Raw genomic sequence first — 18,801 nt, 5'->3', positions numbered from 1 at the left:
TTACTTATTTTGATTTTTCAATTTTTCCAGTCTAAATCTTTCATCCTGCAATATTTTGAGAACTGAAACGTTTTGCATTTGTCACATTAAACAGAAATAACTTTGATGGTGTAATTTTTGACTAAGAGAAATGGATTGCTTTTTTCCAGATCCATTATCCAAAACATGAGGGAGGGGAATCTATGAAGCTTCAACCATGAAATTCAAGCTTCACTGAAAAACTGGCCCAAAACATTTTTCACCCCAGATACAAACACTGTACCACCTAAAAAGGTGCCGTAAACACGTGTGTATAGAGAGACAAATATATACAAAATTAAAAAAAAAATCTTTAATAGGCTGCTTTAATTTAATCTTGATATGAATCAGACTCAAACCAGAAAAGCCAAAATGCTTTGTGCATTCAGACCAGGTTTGTCCAGGTGGGTAAACCCAAGCTAAAATACCCATTATTTGTCCAGGGGTTATTGGATTTTAGGTCTTTAGGTACCCTGGCACTCCGTGCTCCAGCTGAATGTATGGTCAGGAAAGCCTGAGCTGTAGCTTTGCCTTTAAGATGTGTAAACGTGGTGCTGAACTCAGAGCTGGCTTACAGATGATACCCAAACTCCTGTGAGGTTTAGATGGAAACACAGGGCAGTATTGAATTGTTATTCCTGAATCAACTCTATTTAACCCATCAGAGGCAGTGATCAGCTGCTCAGAGCACTTCCCAGGCAGCTTTGGTAGGAAACAATCCTGGAATCAGGACCAAGGCAAAGCTGGGGCACAGCAGGGAGCAAACAGCTCAGAGAGGCTATTGCAGAAATATCACTCCTGACAGGGCTAAGCAATAGGTGATACAGATAAGTGGGGTTGGAATAAAATATTATTAAACCAGTCTTTCCCATTCCATTTTGATTTAAGAGTACAAAGCACAAACTATTCATCTTCTGTCTCAGGCAGTAAATCAACTGATAAAGAAAAGTGAAAAGTAAGTGGGGTGCTGGGAAAGTCAAATTATTAAGTGCTGCTGAATTGCTTATGGAAAGGAGGAAAATAGGATTAAATAACAATGCAGAGGTATTGACCCCAGAAATCATCAGAATCTATGCAAGGTACAGGCACAAAAATTAACATCAACAACCCAGCACAAAAGGAGGGAAGAAAAGAGAAAAGGAAAAAAATAAACACACAAACCCCACTTGTTTGGTTCGGTTGCAATCCCAAAACAAAGGCAGAAATAAACCAGCTTCATTTGGGATTGAGAATGTTTTTTAATCCAATTCCTAAAACACATTTTCTACCAAAGGTTCTGCTGTTCCATGTTTAGTTGCACGTGATTTTGCTTTTATCTGTGGCATGGCAGAAAATTTAATAGCAAAAGGTAACCATGAGTGTTCCCATCCTGATCAGAAGAGGTGGCTGAGGAGTCCTCCAGGAAAAAATTCCACATCACCTTAGGAACTGTAGGAAGATCAACACCCATCCACCTACACTTTGTTACCACTGCCAGTGCATCCCAACACCAAAACTCCCATTGCATTTTCCTTCCTGAGGTTCCAAGTCAGGGGGTTGTACTTTGAACCCTGCCTGGGTGCCAGTGCCCCTTCCCATGTCCTAAAATCATCTGCTGAACCTCAGGGTGCACACTGAGGAACTCAGGAGATGGGTGGCACCCTCTGCATCACCTACAGAAACCTGCCCTGAGGTCAGGGAGTGCCACAGCTCCTGTCACACTCATCATGGGACAATTCCTCGTGCCACAAAGCCCCTTGAATCCAATCAGCACCCTACTCAGCACCACTTCCATGGATGTGCTCACAGCAGCTTCCCTCTTCTTCCTTTTTTTTTTTTTTTTCTTTAAGAAAAACAATTCAGCTGAAAAGTCCAGGTCCTGCAAGACTTGCAGTTTTTATGGTCCCTCCAAAAGTCCACGGCCATAAAACCACTCCATGCAGATGTTCCTGATGGACCTGGACTTGTGCTGGGCTGCTGGGTGAGGAGCTCGTGGATTTCAGACTTGTGGGGGGGCTCAGCCAGTCTGAGGGTTTGGGAGGGATGCTCCAGGCAGAGGTTAAACCAGAGCCCTGAGCTCCTGAGGAACACAGAGATCAACGTGTCAGCCAGGGAGGGATGGGGCTGGGAAGCAGCATTTGCATTCTTTGGAGAAACAGCAAAGCAAAATGAGCTAGAGAGAGGCTGACTGGGTGAAGTGGAGGGGAGAATCCTGCACCTTTCAACAGAAGCCTACGAGGAGATCAGTTGCCAGCACTGGTTGGTTAAAGGGAAGGCTTGATCAGAAGTTGGTCATTATTTTTCCATCCCCAGCACTGTAACTCAGTAATCATGATAAAACCCCCCATGCTGCTCCCCTGCTGCTGCATGGTTAGCAGTGCTGTTTGCCCTTAGGTTTTATCCATGCTTCCAAAGAATTGAGAGGATGAGACTGCTGAGGGGGGAGCAGGCAGGCAGGGTGAGCCCTGGGCACTGCCAGATCTCACCAGCAGCAAAAGTAAAAGCCTGGCCAGGAGAAGAGATTCATTACTGGGCAGTGGTGTAAGCAGGAGGGGAGCAGTGGCCACCAAAGCAGCAGAGGTGAGGCCAGGGAGGGGGCTGTGATGCCCAGGGCAAGCAGTGCTCTCTGAATAATCCCTCCAAGATGAGATTTTTTTGACCTGCCAGGCCCCCTTTTCACTGCAGATAAATGGGGCATGAAGTGATTCCCAGCCCAGGACCCTTCGCTGAGACAAGGTACAAAAAGAGCCTTAATGGGCTGAATTGGACCAGAAAGGGTAAAGCTGGAGAGCCCTGGCCTTGGGCACCAGATCTCATCTGCTCCTACCCCAAGCAGAACTGTCTGATGGCTTCACCACCATCCTCTGTGCAGGCTGAAGATAACACGTTGCTCTCAGAGCTGCTTTTTGCAGCAGAGCTGAATTTTTTCTGAGATTGCAGGTCTGGGAAGGCAAGCAAGCTCCCTTCAGGTGTATAAATCCAATGCCATTTGCACACGAGGGCTGCAGAAGAAGTGTTGCTGCTCACAGGTTCAACTGATGTCAGCACTCACAGGGGATGGGCAGGGAGAGATGATGGAAGGAATAGGAAGGATAAGCAAAGCTGAGCATTTCTTTGTCCTTAAATCTCTGCTGCCACTGGAGGAAGCAGTGTTAGGGCTGAGAGGAAAGCAGCTGCATTGGGGCACAGTTTGGAAGCTTCTCTGCTCCTCACAAAGCCAATTACACAGAGGAAATTAATCAGTTCCCAAGAACCAGGGGGCTTCTGTGTGTCCTGGGGGGTCCTGGTTCAGTCTGGAGCATTTACCAGAGCCAGGCTGGGGGTTTGGAAGCATTAACAACCAGGACAGCTTTAAAAACCCAACTCAAATCACAGGTATTCATACAGAAGAGCTCCTGTGCTTTGCAGAGGTACCCAGGATGTCATCTGTGTCATTTCCAGAGCCATTGTGTCCCCAGGTGGTTTCCTCCCACAAATGGGCCAAGACTGAGGCAGGGAGAGAAGCAGAGCAGAGTGATGGCTCTCAGTGAAACTGTCACCTTGAAATGCGGGTGTAGAAATACACCATTTGGGGTGTTCTTTCAGGAAAACATCCTCCCACTGTGCAGGTCCTCAAAGATTAAAAGTAATGAGAGACAGAAAACCTTATTCCCATCAGTCTGGGCCTGAGCAGAGCCTCTCTTGATCTCAGTCCAACCCCCAGCAGCTGCAGAAAGGTTTTGCTGAATCAAGTCTCAGTAAAAACACAAGTGATTATTTCAGCTATTACTGATTTACTGAGCTGGAACTATTGTTCACCATCATGCACTGCCTAAAGAAAGGCAGATTTACACAAAAAGTACATAAACAGAGCAAAAAATGCTTTAGATTGAAGGTTTGACTAGACTCAGTGACCCAGTTTTCTGAGATCAGTTAGGGACAAATAAACAGAGAATCTGTGAACTATTTGTTCAAAGAATACTCCTGGCAACTTGGTGAGGTACCAGCTCTGTGAGCCATGGAAGGAAATACCTGGACTGGTGACTTCCCATCCCTTGTATGTAGTGCCCCAACCATGTCATTTCAGAGCAAAACCCATAATAAATGATCAGTGTAGGGACACAGAACTGACTGCTCCCTCTTTATCCATTTTGGCTGTAACACAATCTTTCTCTGGGGGACAAAGGATGCTGTTACCAAAGCACTGAAAATACCTGTCTGTAATAATTGTTCCCCATTTCCCAATAAGTGTACACGAAGACTTCTGCAGCTGATGGGTTCTGTGAGCTGCAAACCCTGAGACAGAAACACACACAAAGCTCTGGTTGGGTTGGGTTGGGGGTTGTGGGTTTTTTTTTTTTCCTTCCTTGAAATAGAACAGGGAAAAAGCCCTCTCTGTTCCCTAACACCTCCCCAGCAGATGGCAATGAAGCTAAACACCTCCCACACCCAGCTGGAAGGTACTTTAGGGGAAAATTCCTCCCCCATGGGCAGTTTAAACAGAAAGCAGCAGAGTGAGGTGGGGAGGGGGCAAGAGCCCCCCAGGGATGCCCTGGCAGCCCCCCCACCCCTGCAGCATCAGCAGCTCTGGACCCAACATCTTCTTCCTCAGCTCCTGTCTGAACTCAAAGCATCTCTGCTCTGTATCCCCTTCCCTCCTCATTGCCCCTTTTCCCCTTCCCCACCTTTGCCCTTCATGGAAAGGATTAAACATTTCTGCAGCTTCTCAGGATTGGGAGCTTTTCGATAGCAAGGCAATATTTTTTTTTCCACATAGTGAGCAGAAAACAGAGGAAAAAAAAAAAAAAAAAGGCTTTAAGATCATTGTTCTGCTCTATAAATTCCCACTGACAATGGAATAAAAAAGCCAGACCCAGCTCCTGCAGGTTGTTCTGAGGTTGCTGCCCAGAGAGCCAACACAGCCAAGGGTACAGCTCAAAACCCTGTACTGGTATGGCTCAAATTCCTGTACTAAGTGAGCTTTTTTAAAAATATATCAAAAATAAACACTTTGCAATGCCATTAACAGCAATTTCATACACTGCATCCACCCCTAAAAACCCATCTGAAAAGCAGCACCAGGTGAGGGTTCTGGTTCAACCATCCAGAAGCAGCAGGAGTTTATGGAGGGGTTGTGGGGGGGTGTGGGGCTATGTTTGGGTGGGGTGATGTGGGGTGGGGTGATGTGGGGTGTGTCTACTTTGTGGGTGGGGTTTGTGTGGGTGTGGTGGTATCTCGGGTGGGGTGATGTGAGGGTGGGGTTTTCTGGTGGGTGATTTGGGGATTATTGTTTAGGGTGGGGTTTTGGTGTGGGGGGGGTTTGGGAGGGGTTAGGCTTGTTGGTGTTTTGTGAGGGGTGGGGTTACTGTTGGGTTAGGGTTAGGATTTTAGGGGGGGTTAGGGTTGGGTAGGGTTAGTATTGGGGCTGTGGCTCGTGGTGGGGTTATGATTGGGTTCTGGGTCGTGTTTTGGGATGGGTTTTGGTTGTGGATTCAGCTCTGGTAGGGGTTGGGTGATGGTTGGTGAGGGGTTAAGGTTTGGGGTGGGGTGGGGTTAGGACTCCTGACCTGAAGTCCCAGCAAAACCCAGCTGCCTGCTGCTGGGAGCTTTCCTGCATCTTCCTGAAATGATGTTATGGCACCAGCTGCTGGCTCTGACCTCCACGTGGTCTGGAGAAGACCACATCCAAGAATTCTGAGAATGTTCTACTTTCTGTAAAGCACAAAGGTTTTTTTAAAGAGATTATAGCACCTGGTTTGGGTAATAATCACCCATGAATATAAATTATCCCCTAGCAGTTGTTGTGGTGCTATAACAGGAGTTCTGCTATGGCTGACCAAAAAAGCATTAATTCCCTTATTTAAACTTTAGAGCAGACAAATAAAGGATCGTTTTATTGAATTATCCAGGGTAATTTTTAAATATTAGTTGGGGTTTTTTTGGTGCTTTTTCTTACAAAGGGTACTGCAAATGAAAACATCTGCCAGGCTGCTTCCCTCTATAAATTACTGTTTGCACCTTCTCAGGCACCTTTGCTTATCTCTATTGTTTCTGAGAAGAACCTGCTTGTTTCCTGACATCTGGAACTGAGATAAAGTGTGATTGAAAGCTCAGTGTGTCAGATAGAGAGTGGTCATCACAGCCTGATTTGGAGCCTGGAATTACACTCCAGAATATCCTCTCCAAACAAGATGCCTTCAGATGGAATTTATGAATGGCCTTCCCTAGATCAGAGGATAAACTTTGGGTAGAAAGGAGGGTATGAGGTGCTGGATGCCCTTATCAGTGATGAGGTGAGATACATTTCTGCTGCTCTGGGAGCCTCATGAATCAGCAGAAGTCCCTTTACACTAATTAAATGTCACAGATAAATGGCTTCAGTTTTTAAACAGTTTATCCTTCTCTGCAGTCATTTTCCAAGCAGGGGAACTGAACTGAGCAAGACTAGAAGTCTGGGAGTGTTTAGGATATGATTGTCCATGGGCATGGGAGAAGGGGCTGGAAATCCCTTCTGGATCAGCAGAATCCACCCCACATCTGGATCCTCCTCCCTGCTCCCCCCTGGGAGGAGCCCTCAGCCAGGATAACAACTGGGAATCATTACTGACCTCAAATAATCACTGAAAATAAAAGGAACTGGAGATTTGTTCAGTTAGCTGAGCAACCTCAGGGCAGGCTCAAAATCCAGGTGGTGCTGCAGCCAATCCTCATGCTCACACCAAGGGGTTTCCTTGTTGGGTTCTGCTGCCCAATCAATGCACACCCGAGGCCCTCAGAATTTCCAAGCAACTTGGGTTGTTTTGTTATTCTCTTGTTTCACTTTCAATTACAGCCAGTTTCGGCTTGCCTTCCACACAGGGATTAATTTTTCAATAACTACCCAAGCCAGCAGAGATTTGGGATGTCAGTTCTGGTGGTCTGCTCAATAAATCTGTACCAGCCTTTGCCTGACACCCCACCTTCAGCAACCTCTGCACAGTTTTTTCCATTGCATTTCACCAATTCCAGCTTTTGTGTACTATAACAATTATTACCTCTGGGTGCTTTTCCAAGCAAATTAAACCATAATCAAACCCAATACCTTTAAATTTCAATCTGAAGTCTGCAGCCTGAGCAGGTGCTCAGGAAAGCAGCTGGGAAAAGCAGTGATCCTGTGTCTCTTTGCAAAGGTACCTGAGGAGCAGGCAGCAGTGATGGAGCAGCCCCGGGTGAGCAGGCACTGACACTGCTGGAATGGGCTCCTGGCACAGAAAATCAAGGTTCTGGCACTGGAACTGGGAACACAGGTAGGGAAGGAGTTTGAACATCATAACCATCATCATGAAAGCATTCCAGGGGCAGCCCGGTGACCCACCTTGCCTCAGATGACTCAGGAGAAAGTGGCTGCTCAGCCACCAACACTGCTAATTCCAAATGCCAAGTGGAAGAGGAATTGAGCAATTATGCCTGTGTAGCATGAAGGAAAAAACAAACATATTCTATCATCTGCAAGTAATGGAAAACTACAGTTCTTCTCTTTGTGCTCTTTCCACCAGTGACTCAGCCCTCAGACTGCATATGCTGGGCCTGTTATTTGATACAAGTACATTTTTTAAGAGGAAAAGAAATAACTTCATAACAACATTAGTTTCTCTGCAACCTCATTAGTAACTTAGCCCTGTACGAGAGCAGAGATGTGTCTGAAGCCTTCCCACTCCTGTAGCTGTGGCAGGCAGAGCTGCAGCCAGGGAGGCACCAATATGTTTTGTCAGCTGGGTGAGGGGTGAAGCCTCCAGGTCTTGGGGGTTTTGCTGCTTTGTCTCAGGACTCAGCTACTGAGGAACCATCCCCCTGGCATCCCAACCCTGTGCAGCTGCAGAGCAATAGCAGAGCTGACAGCCTAAAAGGGACTGGGTTTCTGGTTTGTTTTAATTTTCAATTTACCTGCCTGCTTCCTATAACAGGTTGAGGGGTTTCCAAATGCCCTGTTCAGCTGCCATATATTCAGACAGTCCCTGGACTATTTTAATCATAAGACCACAGGTATGCAACAGCAATTGATCCTTCTGTTTCAAAGGCTTAGGCATTACTTTTTTTTTTTAATTGATAGATAAACAAAGATACATTCTGTGAGATCATCCCTCTCTCTTTGGGGCAATTTCACCAGGTTTTCATTCTCTGATTACAAAAAAAAATAAATAAAAAATTTAAAATCCTGACTTCTCAGCTGCTCCACCAGAGGCAGGATGAAGCCTGCCATTTATTCCTTTTCAGGTTTGTTTTTTTTTAAAACCTATTTGCAACCACCTGCCTTGCAGCTGGCTCTGACACCCCTCACCATCCATGCCCACCCCTCCAGCAGCAGCTCCAAGCTTTGCACCCCCTGGTGCCAAAGCCACCACTCCATACCCAGACTGGAAGTTAAGACTTCTAAATTCAATCTCTGCCCTTTGCCAAGGATGTGCTCAGCACATGGCTGAACACCCCCCAGCAGGTTTTTATCCTCCCTGGTGGGCAGCACGGAAGGAAACCCACAGCCCCCACCCTCCCCTGGGCCTCCACCCAGGCAGCTCTTTTTCTGGTTAATGGAAGAGCATCACAGATGGTGAGTAGTAATAGGCTGCCAAAAAAAAAAACAAAAAACCCAACAAAAAAACAACAAAAGGAGTAAACAGCTCTCCATGTCCATGGAGGAAAAAGTCTGAAAAACCTCAGCCTCTGCACCCCAAGTGTAAGGAGAAGGGGGACAGCCCAGCCCAGGGCTGTAAAGATGCTCTAAAACTAAACAAAACAAACCAAAAAGATGGCTCTGTTGTTGTCTGGTTGAAGAAGCAGCTACACAGTTATTAGGTGGGAACAATTTTAGTGTAATTAGACCATAAGGGAGAATTAGAATAAGCTTCTAGAGGTGACCAGCCAGCTATTATTTTGAAGAGGAAAAAGAAAATCCCCAGCTGGTAATGACAGAGTGGCCAGAATGAAGTACAGCTGGGCAATAAGGTATTACTGACCTCCCTGGGCTCTGCCTGCTGCAGCAAAACATCTTCATTAAGCTGCAGAAACCACCAAGTGCCACCTTCTACCTGCAGCTCTGGTCCCAGAGCTGACTTACAGAAACCCCAAATCTACATCCCAGGCTTTTCCTCATCTTTCTCACCACTTCGGTGTCTGACAACCACCAGAAGTCCCTAAAATATGAAGTTAAATAAACCAGATAACTTCCAAGGGACCCTGACAACCCTATTTTGCTTGATGCTGTGATTATGAAATCACTTGTGTGAAAACACATTCCTTGAGGTTTTTACTGGGTTTTCCACGTTGCAATTCCGTGCCCTGTGAATGCAGCATCATTCCTGCTCATGGAATTCCAGTTCTTCCTTGAAACAAGGAGGGAAGGAAGAACACCCAGCAGCAAGCAGGGGACAACAGCCTTCTGCCATGGGTTTACTCCTTAGATACTCAAAGGAGTTGCCAGACTTGTGCTGGACACTGGTGTAAGGAACAGAAACTGGTTTGTGTTTCCTGCTGGGACTTCACCTGCCCCAAGCTGGGGAATCTCTGCCCCACAGCCCAAGTCCCAGAGCCCAGGTCAGACTGACCACTGCCTTCCCAAGGGGATGGAGAAGCAGAGCCTGGGACATACAAGGATCTGAGGTAGAAGCAGCAGGAAAACTTCAGGAATTCAGGGAGCAGCAGAGTTGGGGTTTCATACTCACGACTTCAGGCACAGATGCCTGAGTGACACCAAAAATCCCTTCCCCTTCTCTCCTTTGCATTCCATCCCTCATCTTTCCCAGCTGCAAAGTGAGTTTAGCTTCCCCCCTGCCTCAGAAGGCTGTGGTGAGAGCAGCTATGACACCACAGATCCACCACTGAATTACTTTCTTAATAAGATGCTCAGATAGAGCATTAATGAGATCTGACATCCCATGGAGACAAACACTGCTGCTCCTGAATGTTAAATAGGAGCCCATGAAGCCTTCAGCAAACCCAAGACTCCTGTGGAAGCTCCACGACCCAGCTCTTTTGGACTCTGGGAGCTGTGATCTCCTGAGACATTTTCATTTTAGGATTTCAGGATTATTGGACAACAGGAGAGCGTTTACATTTATACACAGGCACTTCAACCAGTGCCTCAGGTTACTCAGCAAAAGAGAAGTAAAAAAATGTTCTCAGACCAGATGTGAGACTAAGAAAATGTTGTAGGGAATGTCCTAGGAGGAAGGGAAGGATGTGCTGGGGACAAGGGGCAGGGGGAATCCAAGCAGCAGAGGCTCCTGAATGGGGAGCTGGAAGCCCCAAGGGAGAACCCTGAGCATGAGCAAAGGCAGGAGAGCAACAGAGGAAAAGGAGGTGGATTGCAGTAGGAGAAAAACAGAGCTTCCCTTCTCCTTTGCTCCTGCTAAAAATAGCTAAAAAATAGTGTGAAAATGCCTGCTGAAGTTTTGCAGTGAAATGTTTGCTGGGGTTACTACAGCCATTAGGCAGGGACAACAGGGGAGAGCAAGAGCTGTCAGTTTGCCATTATGCTGCCCAAATTCCAAAAACATTTTATAAAAACTACACTACAGAAAATTTCCAAACACCTTCAGGAGTAACCACAGTAAACATCACTTTGCTGTCTGACAGCCCCCTGAGAAGCTCTGTATGGCAGATCTCAGGTGGGCATCAGCAACCCAGGAGTTTTCTGCCCCTTCCTTCCCCCTGTCCTGAGCTAAGAACCTTTCTCATTACTTAAATCCCCTCCCAAAGCTGTTGGGAATTTTCTCAGGAGACTCCCAAAGCCCCAGCCTGGCCCAGGGCAGCTGGAGGCAGATGGAGTGGTTCAAGTCCCGAGCCCTGACGTGTTTTATGAGTTAATTTGCTGTTATTTAGTGCTCCACACAGCAGCAGTAAATCTTTACATCCTTTTTACCGTTTTAAGTAATGCTTTAAGTTCCTGGTAACCACACAAGCTGGTGTTAAACCTTTTATATTTATTTGTTTAACACCCAGGGGAGCCACAGAGAACATTCTTTGCTGGAGGACGAGGGATCCAATTGAAGTTATGGAGCTTTATTGGTTCTCTTTTTTTCAAGGCCCTTTTCCCAATCAAGGAGAGACAAGGCAACAAGAAATGAGGAATAACAAAAAAGTTCAACCCCCCCCAAATCTTTGGTGCCCTCTGCAGGGATGGCTGCTCTATTTGACACCCAGATTAATGGCATTTCCCCAGGACATACACCAGACAAGACCCAAACAAATGGGCAGAGCTTCCCCTGCCCTTCCACTTCCCTGAAAATGCCAAGAGCATTTCCTCCTGGTCTCCTGAAGCATGATCCATACTTTAAGAGGTACATGGATTAGTGTGTGATAACCAGCCAGTAAGGAAATAAATCACAGTAGGTGTTCTTCCAGCTTGGCTTATCTGGACACGAATCCCAAATGGCACAGCTACACCAGCCAGTCATTAAGATGTACTCCTAATAAATGATACATATCAAGATACCACTTGATGAATCACAGAAAATGTTCTCAAGTGGGAACCAGTAATACCTATAAATACTACAAAACATCTCTGGCATTTAGCTATGCTGTTTGAAGTGTTTCCTTAGCCAGGGAATGCTGGAGAGATGGAGTAACAGATGGATGCAAAGGTCCATCCAGTGCATTATCAGCTGCCATCCTCTGAATGGCAGGCAGCTAATAGAGCTCTCAAGGGAGTTTTCCACCCATCTGTTCTTAATAAAATTACAGGATGATGTTCTGAACCAAGACTTTTTACATTTTAGCTCCACTGTTCAACAGTATCACTGAAAAGTTTATCCTGGAAAAACCCAGAGTTTCCAGGCTGTCAGAACTCGTGCTGTCACTGCCAGTTGTTCCATTAGACATGCTACATGAGAGTCTGATTTTTCCTTCTCTAATTTACTAGCAGGAGTTATTATGCTTGAATAATCTTAATAGAACAATCTCATTGTTCTACTGCTCACAGTGAAACTGGGTTGTTGCTGCTCAGTGGCATCAGTCTTGGGCTGAGGAAAATGTATGGCAATGAAATTCTGCTTTTATCCAAGAAACCATAGGCTCCTGCATCACAATTGATTGGGAAAAAAAAAATATAATCATCCAGCCCCTCAAAATTACAGTGCAGGTGGCAGAACTCTGGCAAAATTCAGTCCTCTGCTCCCAAGTGACACACCTGGAGCTTCTGTTTTTCAGCTCTTCTGTGTTTGGTTTTCTTAACCTTTGGCAATTAAAAAACAAATAAATAAAAAGAAAGAAAAAGGAAAAAAATAAAGCAAAAGAACAAAAATGAGTTACAGGTGGTGAAACCTACCTATCATATCAGATATTAATTTTAACAGTTAAAATATGCAAAACCAGAGAGAAAATTGGCAAGCATAAAGTGTGGCTGTGTGTGGAAAACATTCTGGAAAACTTCTTCCAAACAGCTTCATTTGCAATCATTAGGCTCCCGCAGATGAAATATTCCCTAATTAAAGCCAGAAGCAGCAGCACTGCTGTATTTTAGGTTTTTTCTTCCAGCCCATGACCACGGTGATGCTGGGGGCACCTCTCCCAGCTCAGCCCAGGAGGGGTGTTTAGCACTTGCTCTTTGCTCAGAGATGCAAACCCCACCCAGCACAAGTCTCTCTTTTTGCCTGAATGAACATTATTTTTGTAAGCAGAAAAAGAAAAAAAAAAGACCCCACTAATTTCCTGGAGCTCACCCCATGCTAGCAAGCAGACTGAGCTCTGAAGACATGCATTAAATGGGGTTAGCAGAGCTTAGCACAAGTTAAGTAAACTTAAGAATTTAAGCTACTATTGACTCCTAGAGAGCAGCCAGCAACAAAAGCAGCAACCCCAAAGCAGCTGCTGGCCCAGGGCCACCCCTGCTCCTTGCAGGGGACATCTGGGCACCTTTGTCACTGGATGCCACAGGGCCTGGGTCAGGACACAGAGTCAGGACACAACCTCCCCCATCCCTCCCTGTGCTGTTAGGATTGCTCAGTAGCTCCCAGGTGTCTCAATGCTGATTGAAATCAAGGTCATGCAAACTAGGGAGAGAGATGCATTTACTGAGTGTAATTTAAGGGATGAGGTAGCCACATACCTTCATTAAAGGAAAAAAAAAAAAAAAAAAAGCAATTAAAGCATCTTAACTGAACAGCTCATTATTTTTTTCTTCTTTGACAAACTGCACTAGGCTTGGCTTTTCTAGTCAAAGTGCTGTACATAGAAAAGGCATTTTTACTCCCTTTCTGCAGTCTTTTATGATTATTTATGATTATTTTTAGAAGGCTGGATGGAAGAGCCCTATGTTGGTACCAAACAAATATATAGAAAATACGAACAATTCTAAAAAAAAACAGACTCAAAGATCTTCATCCTACTCCTGAAAGCTTTACAAAAGAAATTTTCACAAATGCCACCTGGTGTGGGCTCCCCATGCAGGGCACCCAGCCTGATGCCCATCAGACATCCCTGTCCCTGCCCCCCTCACCAGCACCAGGGCTGCAGAAATAACTCGGTGCTCACTGAAGGCACAGCCAGGAGGAAAACTGGACAAGGATTTGCCAGCAAACCAGCCTGGGGTGGCTTGGCAAATGAAAATGCAGGAGGATGTCTGGCTCAGCAAAGCAGGCTGCTTTGGGAAGGGTATTAGCTCAACCTAGTTTTAATAAACTGATGTCACAAGAGGAACAAAACCAAAAATAGATGCTGCAGAGGTTCCCCTGTGGCCCATGTGAGAGCAGCTTTTGAGATACCTCTGACCAAGCTGGATGCTTCTTTTTAAGTCAGAGCCCAAATCATTGTGGAGAAAAGAAGCTACCAGTTTTTTTTTCTTCTTTTAAGCTTTATCCAGGGAGAATTAGAGTGAACATTTTTTTAAATCTACATTACTTAGAGGTCAAAAGTATGCATATAAAATGCCTTATAAAGAATACAAAACTACTCAGAGGTAAAACACGTGCTAAAAGAGTGCTGTTAATTGGTTTTAATTAGAAATCTGCTGAGTTATTTAAATTTGTATTGAAAGATGTTAAGTTACTAGGGAAAAAAAAATTTCCTCTGTGCTCATTCTGATCTCTCTTCTCAGCAGCAAAGAATCCAACCAAAGGGCATTTTCCCTAATCTGCCTGTTACACATTTCTGAGGCATTTCTCAGCTGAGAGCATGGAGCAAGCCCAGCACTGTGCCCACTGCTGAGAGGCAGGAGGTGGGATGCTGAATAATTTAATTTTGGAAGCTACATCCCCAAAATTCTCGTCCAAAATTAAAAGAGAACCATGAAGTGATGCTGTGTTGGCCACCAGCCCTACAGCAGCTTTTAATTCTGGGGATCAGCCAGGCTGGGGGTAGCTGGGCTCAGACCTGAGGTTCCCAGGGGCTGTTGGTACAGCCAGAGATAAAAGGTTTGTGTGCTGCCACCAGGGCAAAAATGCTTCTTAATATCATTATCACCACGACTGCAGAGGTGCAGTTCCTCTCCCAAGTCTTTTTAATATTGTGAGGAGTCACATCAAGAACCAGTGCCTTCATTTCACCATAGACACCCCAACCTCTCACTGAGAATATCATATAAATAATAATACCAGCAGGGTTGGACCACGTGGTCCTTGAGTCCTTTGGTCCCTTCCACCCTGACATCCCATGCTCCTGTTTTACCTGGGGCTTTTCCTGCTCCTTGTTCCTTGTTCCTGTTTTTTCCTGCTCCTTGGACAGCAGCACCTCCCCAGCAGCTGTGGTTAGGGACAGCATGGCTCAGAAACCAAGCCTCTCATCAGCCCCAATTAACAGGTATTAATTCAACTCACAAAGCAGTTTGGGGGGACCCCAACTCAACTGCTCTGGGAGGAAATTCAATGAATTTAATTTCAGAAGTGTGATAAAAACAGGTGAGTTGGGGCTGCCCCAAAGCCTGCAGATCATCCCCAAGGGTCTGTGACCCCAAACCAGCTCCTGGCCCCTCTGAACTCCCCCTGACCCTTGGTCCTGGGCACAGACCCTGGGGCTCTGCATGCAGGGAGGATGCACACTCCTGGATTTCACACCTAATTAAGCCAAAATTAAAGGATCTTTACCCCACACCACCCACCAACAGGGAATGGAGCTCTCAGGGCAGAAAATCAAACATAATTGCCCCAAATTCACAGGCAGTTCCAGGGAAGGGTTTGGAGCATCCTCAGACTGACAGCTCCACATGAGCAGTGCTCTGGTGCCAGGGGCACATGGACTGTGCCACCCCCTTCATCACCATCAAATTATCTCCATCTTGCAGCAGGAAACTGAAGATGAAAGCAAAATCTTCAACCCTAAGCAGGGCAAAACCTTTCCCTGCTGGGCAAGCAGCAGCCAAGGCACCTCCTGACACCTCCCCAGTGCTGGTTCAGCCCTCACACACCTCTGGAGCTGAGTTCAGGGGTCTTGTCAAAACACAAATAAATTACATTGTCCAGCTTCCATGAGACCTCTTTTTAAAAAAATCAGAGTTTTAAAGAACTATTTATAGAATTCTGATGGTCAACCACCAGCCAATTATTCTTTATTACAGTGGGTTCTGACCTCTCCTGACATTTTGCAATTTCTATACTTAAATAAATCTAAATATTTTCCTAGATACTATTTGCAGCCAGAATTTTATGATTAGCTGAATAATTGCTGTAAGATATGCAATTAAATATTCATAATGTATTCAGTCCTCTCTTCGTACAGCATTCTTGAAACATAGCAATTTACCAGTGAGAACATATTTCTATATTAGTTCCTGTAAGACAGTTTGAACAACTAGATTAATACACTTTCTCCTTACTAGATAAAAATATAATTTTCCATTAAATCTGAATGAGTAATTTGCAACAAATTACTTATTTGATGTGTTTAGGTTTTTTTCTTTGTTTCCCCTCCTTGAAATTCTTCTTACGTGGTGGAAATTATCCTTGTTCATCACTTAGGTTAATTCAAATTTCATCTGCAAGTCTTGAAAACTAAATTATGAATAGCTCAAAATATTCAAAATGTAATCTAGCTACCTTGTAAAATTATTTCTAACAGCAGAGTAATGGAAAAGCCCCAATCCTGTATTCAAAACAGTTGAGAAATTAAAACTTTGTCAGTGAAAGCTGCTGAACAGTCAGCAACTTAGAATTAAATTATTTTGCTGGCCCTCTGAAAAAGAGCTCAGGACTTCATGAAAGAAAATGGCTTTGAAACTACTTGCCCAATTCCAGGTTTTTTCCAATGTACAAAATACAGCAGAAGAAAATGTTAGATTTCAAGTGAAAAATGGAACTGCAAGTTGGGGCCCCATGTAAGAAGAAATGCCCAGTGTGTTCTGGGTTTGGGTTTGTTTCCCAGATGGGCCACAAGGAGTGCAATGCAATTATTCTTCAATTTTTTTTTAGTTTCAGTGAGCAACAAAAAACCCATTTGCCTGGCATTCACAAGCCTGGTTTGTAAAGGATTTCCACTGGGAAGCAGAACTTTACGGAATTAGTACTTTGAGTAGGAAAAAAAGGGGGCATTTTTGTGAGTTGTTATTATTCAAAGAGGGAAAGGGAATTCTCCTGGCAAGTAACAGCTCTGCTTTGCAGGGCACTGTACCTGGAAATTACAAAGTTCTGCAGTGCAGGAAATATTTTAAGGAATTTTTGTAATGCACAAGAAACCTGTTAGGATTTTCAGGCTGCTCAGATTTACACCCTTTTGATGCTGCAGTGAGTAAAGAAAATCCATACTGCTTTACTCTTTAGCAGCCCTCTCCCAGCATCCCTCCTCAGAAGCAGCAGACAGGACACAGCAGATCCATGATTTATTAGGGATAAGCAAGCAGAGGCCGAAGCAGGGAGCTGCTGGCTTTTGTGTGCAATTGAAAACACTTTAACAGAGCTCTGTAATTTAGAAGATTTACTTTGCAGAGTTGGGAAAGTTATTGGCAAAACGTTAATAAAGCAGAACTGGAAGATGAATAAATGGAGAAAGTCTCAGAGACCCAAACACTGAGCCTGACTACAGAGCTCTGCAGAGTGCTCAGCATCTGCCCACCTCTGCTCCCACTGGAGACAGCAGAGGAATATTCACTGTCTGCAGCCCTCAAGTCCTTTCTCAAACAGATCTGTATTTGATTTGGAGACTAATACAAATTACATTTAATCCCAAGTGATTTACCACCATCCTTAATGAGGACTTCAGATCATTCCAAAACCAAAAGTACATCTTTCTCTGTGGAAGTCCCCTGACTTTTTATACACCCACATTTTTCTATAGGCTTAACTCGTTTTTCTTTATTTGCTCACAAGCAAATAAATGCTTGCCTTAGCTGCACTTAACAAACAGATTTTTTTTTTTTTCCTGTTGATAAGTGTAGCACTCCAGGAAGCCAAGTCAGGTTGTATTAGGTCTCAGACTGAGTAACTCAGCAGAGCCAGGCTGGGATGCACCAGGCTGGGATGTGGTCCATGGGCAGGCTGGGTGGGATTCACTTGCTGGGTGAATGCAGCAACCATGGCAAGGGAGGAAGGGGTGGGTGGAACAGAGGAGGCAGTCTATAAATTAAATTATAGGAGTAGAAAATGTTCAACCTGCCTTCACAGACTGATCTCTCTTTTGTTAACCCTTCCTTCCCACACCAGTTCAGCCTCAGCAGACATCTCCCTCTCTTTCTGCTACAGATCTCAGTGATTTCCTCAGCTCAGGGAGTCACTGGATCCATGAGAAGCCAACATACTACCCCCTGCCTAGGCATGCCAGAATAGAGCCCTTGTGGAGCTTTATCTGGAAAAAAAAAGTGGATGTCTAAGGAGGGAATGAACTCACTGACCTGCTTAAATGGGTATTAAACATTAAAGTCCTGAAGTGTTCTCCTCGTGCCTGTTTTCAGGGCAGGTGCCTATGTGGAACCTCAGCCAGCTGAGCAGAGCCATGCTCCCCATGCTCTGCACATCCAGTGAGTCCAAGGCTCTTAATGACACAAAGCCAGAAGTCTTAATTTACTCCTTAATGGAGAAATTCTCCAAGGAAGCAATAAAGAAATAGCTACCACTGACAGCAAATTAAACAGGCTGATGCAGACATGAAATCTATGTCTGGTACAGACAAGGAAATCATGTCCAGGAGTTAGATAACTCATTTCTAGCCCACTCCTTCATCTGGAAATCACAAACACCTCGCAGTAAGCTGTCAGTGCCTGCAAAGCTGGAGACTCAGGTCATCACATCACAACAAAGGATGTGATTCGGATCCTGTGAATAACACCTTCTGAATAATCATGACAGATTCAGCTTGGTTTAAGAGTACAAAAGCTGGTTAGACTCACACACCCTCATTCTGGGTAATTCAGAGCTCCCCACATCATCTTCCCCAACAGTTTGAGTCACTCAAAGGGAAAGGGCTGTGGGCTGCCACCCAGCACCACACCCCTACCAACCCCTCCCAAACTCTTCACCAGTCACAAAAATCAGATTTAATACAGGTTGAGCTCATAATGACCAGAGCTCCTGAAGGCAAATTAACCAAAATGTCAGTGCTCTTGTCAGTCTTTATCCCCTCCCCCCTGCAGAGCAATCCCACCTCCAACACAGGGATCAGAGCTGCTTTTCTGCATCCCTGCTCATTGAGGCAGGGAACAAAAAACACTTTGCCCAGAGCCCAGCAGGCTAAAGAGCAGAATTTCTGGGGGCACAAGGTGGGGACAAGCAAATCCAAAAAAGTAAGAAAAGAGAAAAATAAATTCAGTCAGTGGAAAGCAAAGGTTTGGGATGGCTCTTCTCTGAGGGAGCTGAAATCACCTAATACAAGAAGGAAGAACATAGCTCTTAGAATAAAACCTAACCTGGTTATATTTCTCAAATATGCAGAAGG

This window comes from Heliangelus exortis, chromosome 12 (genome assembly GCF_036169615.1).
Source record: "Heliangelus exortis chromosome 12, bHelExo1.hap1, whole genome shotgun sequence".
Taxonomy (NCBI): domain Eukaryota; kingdom Metazoa; phylum Chordata; class Aves; order Apodiformes; family Trochilidae; genus Heliangelus; species Heliangelus exortis.
The sequence above is the reverse complement of the archived record's forward strand: the minus strand, read 5'-3'. Positions refer to the sequence as shown.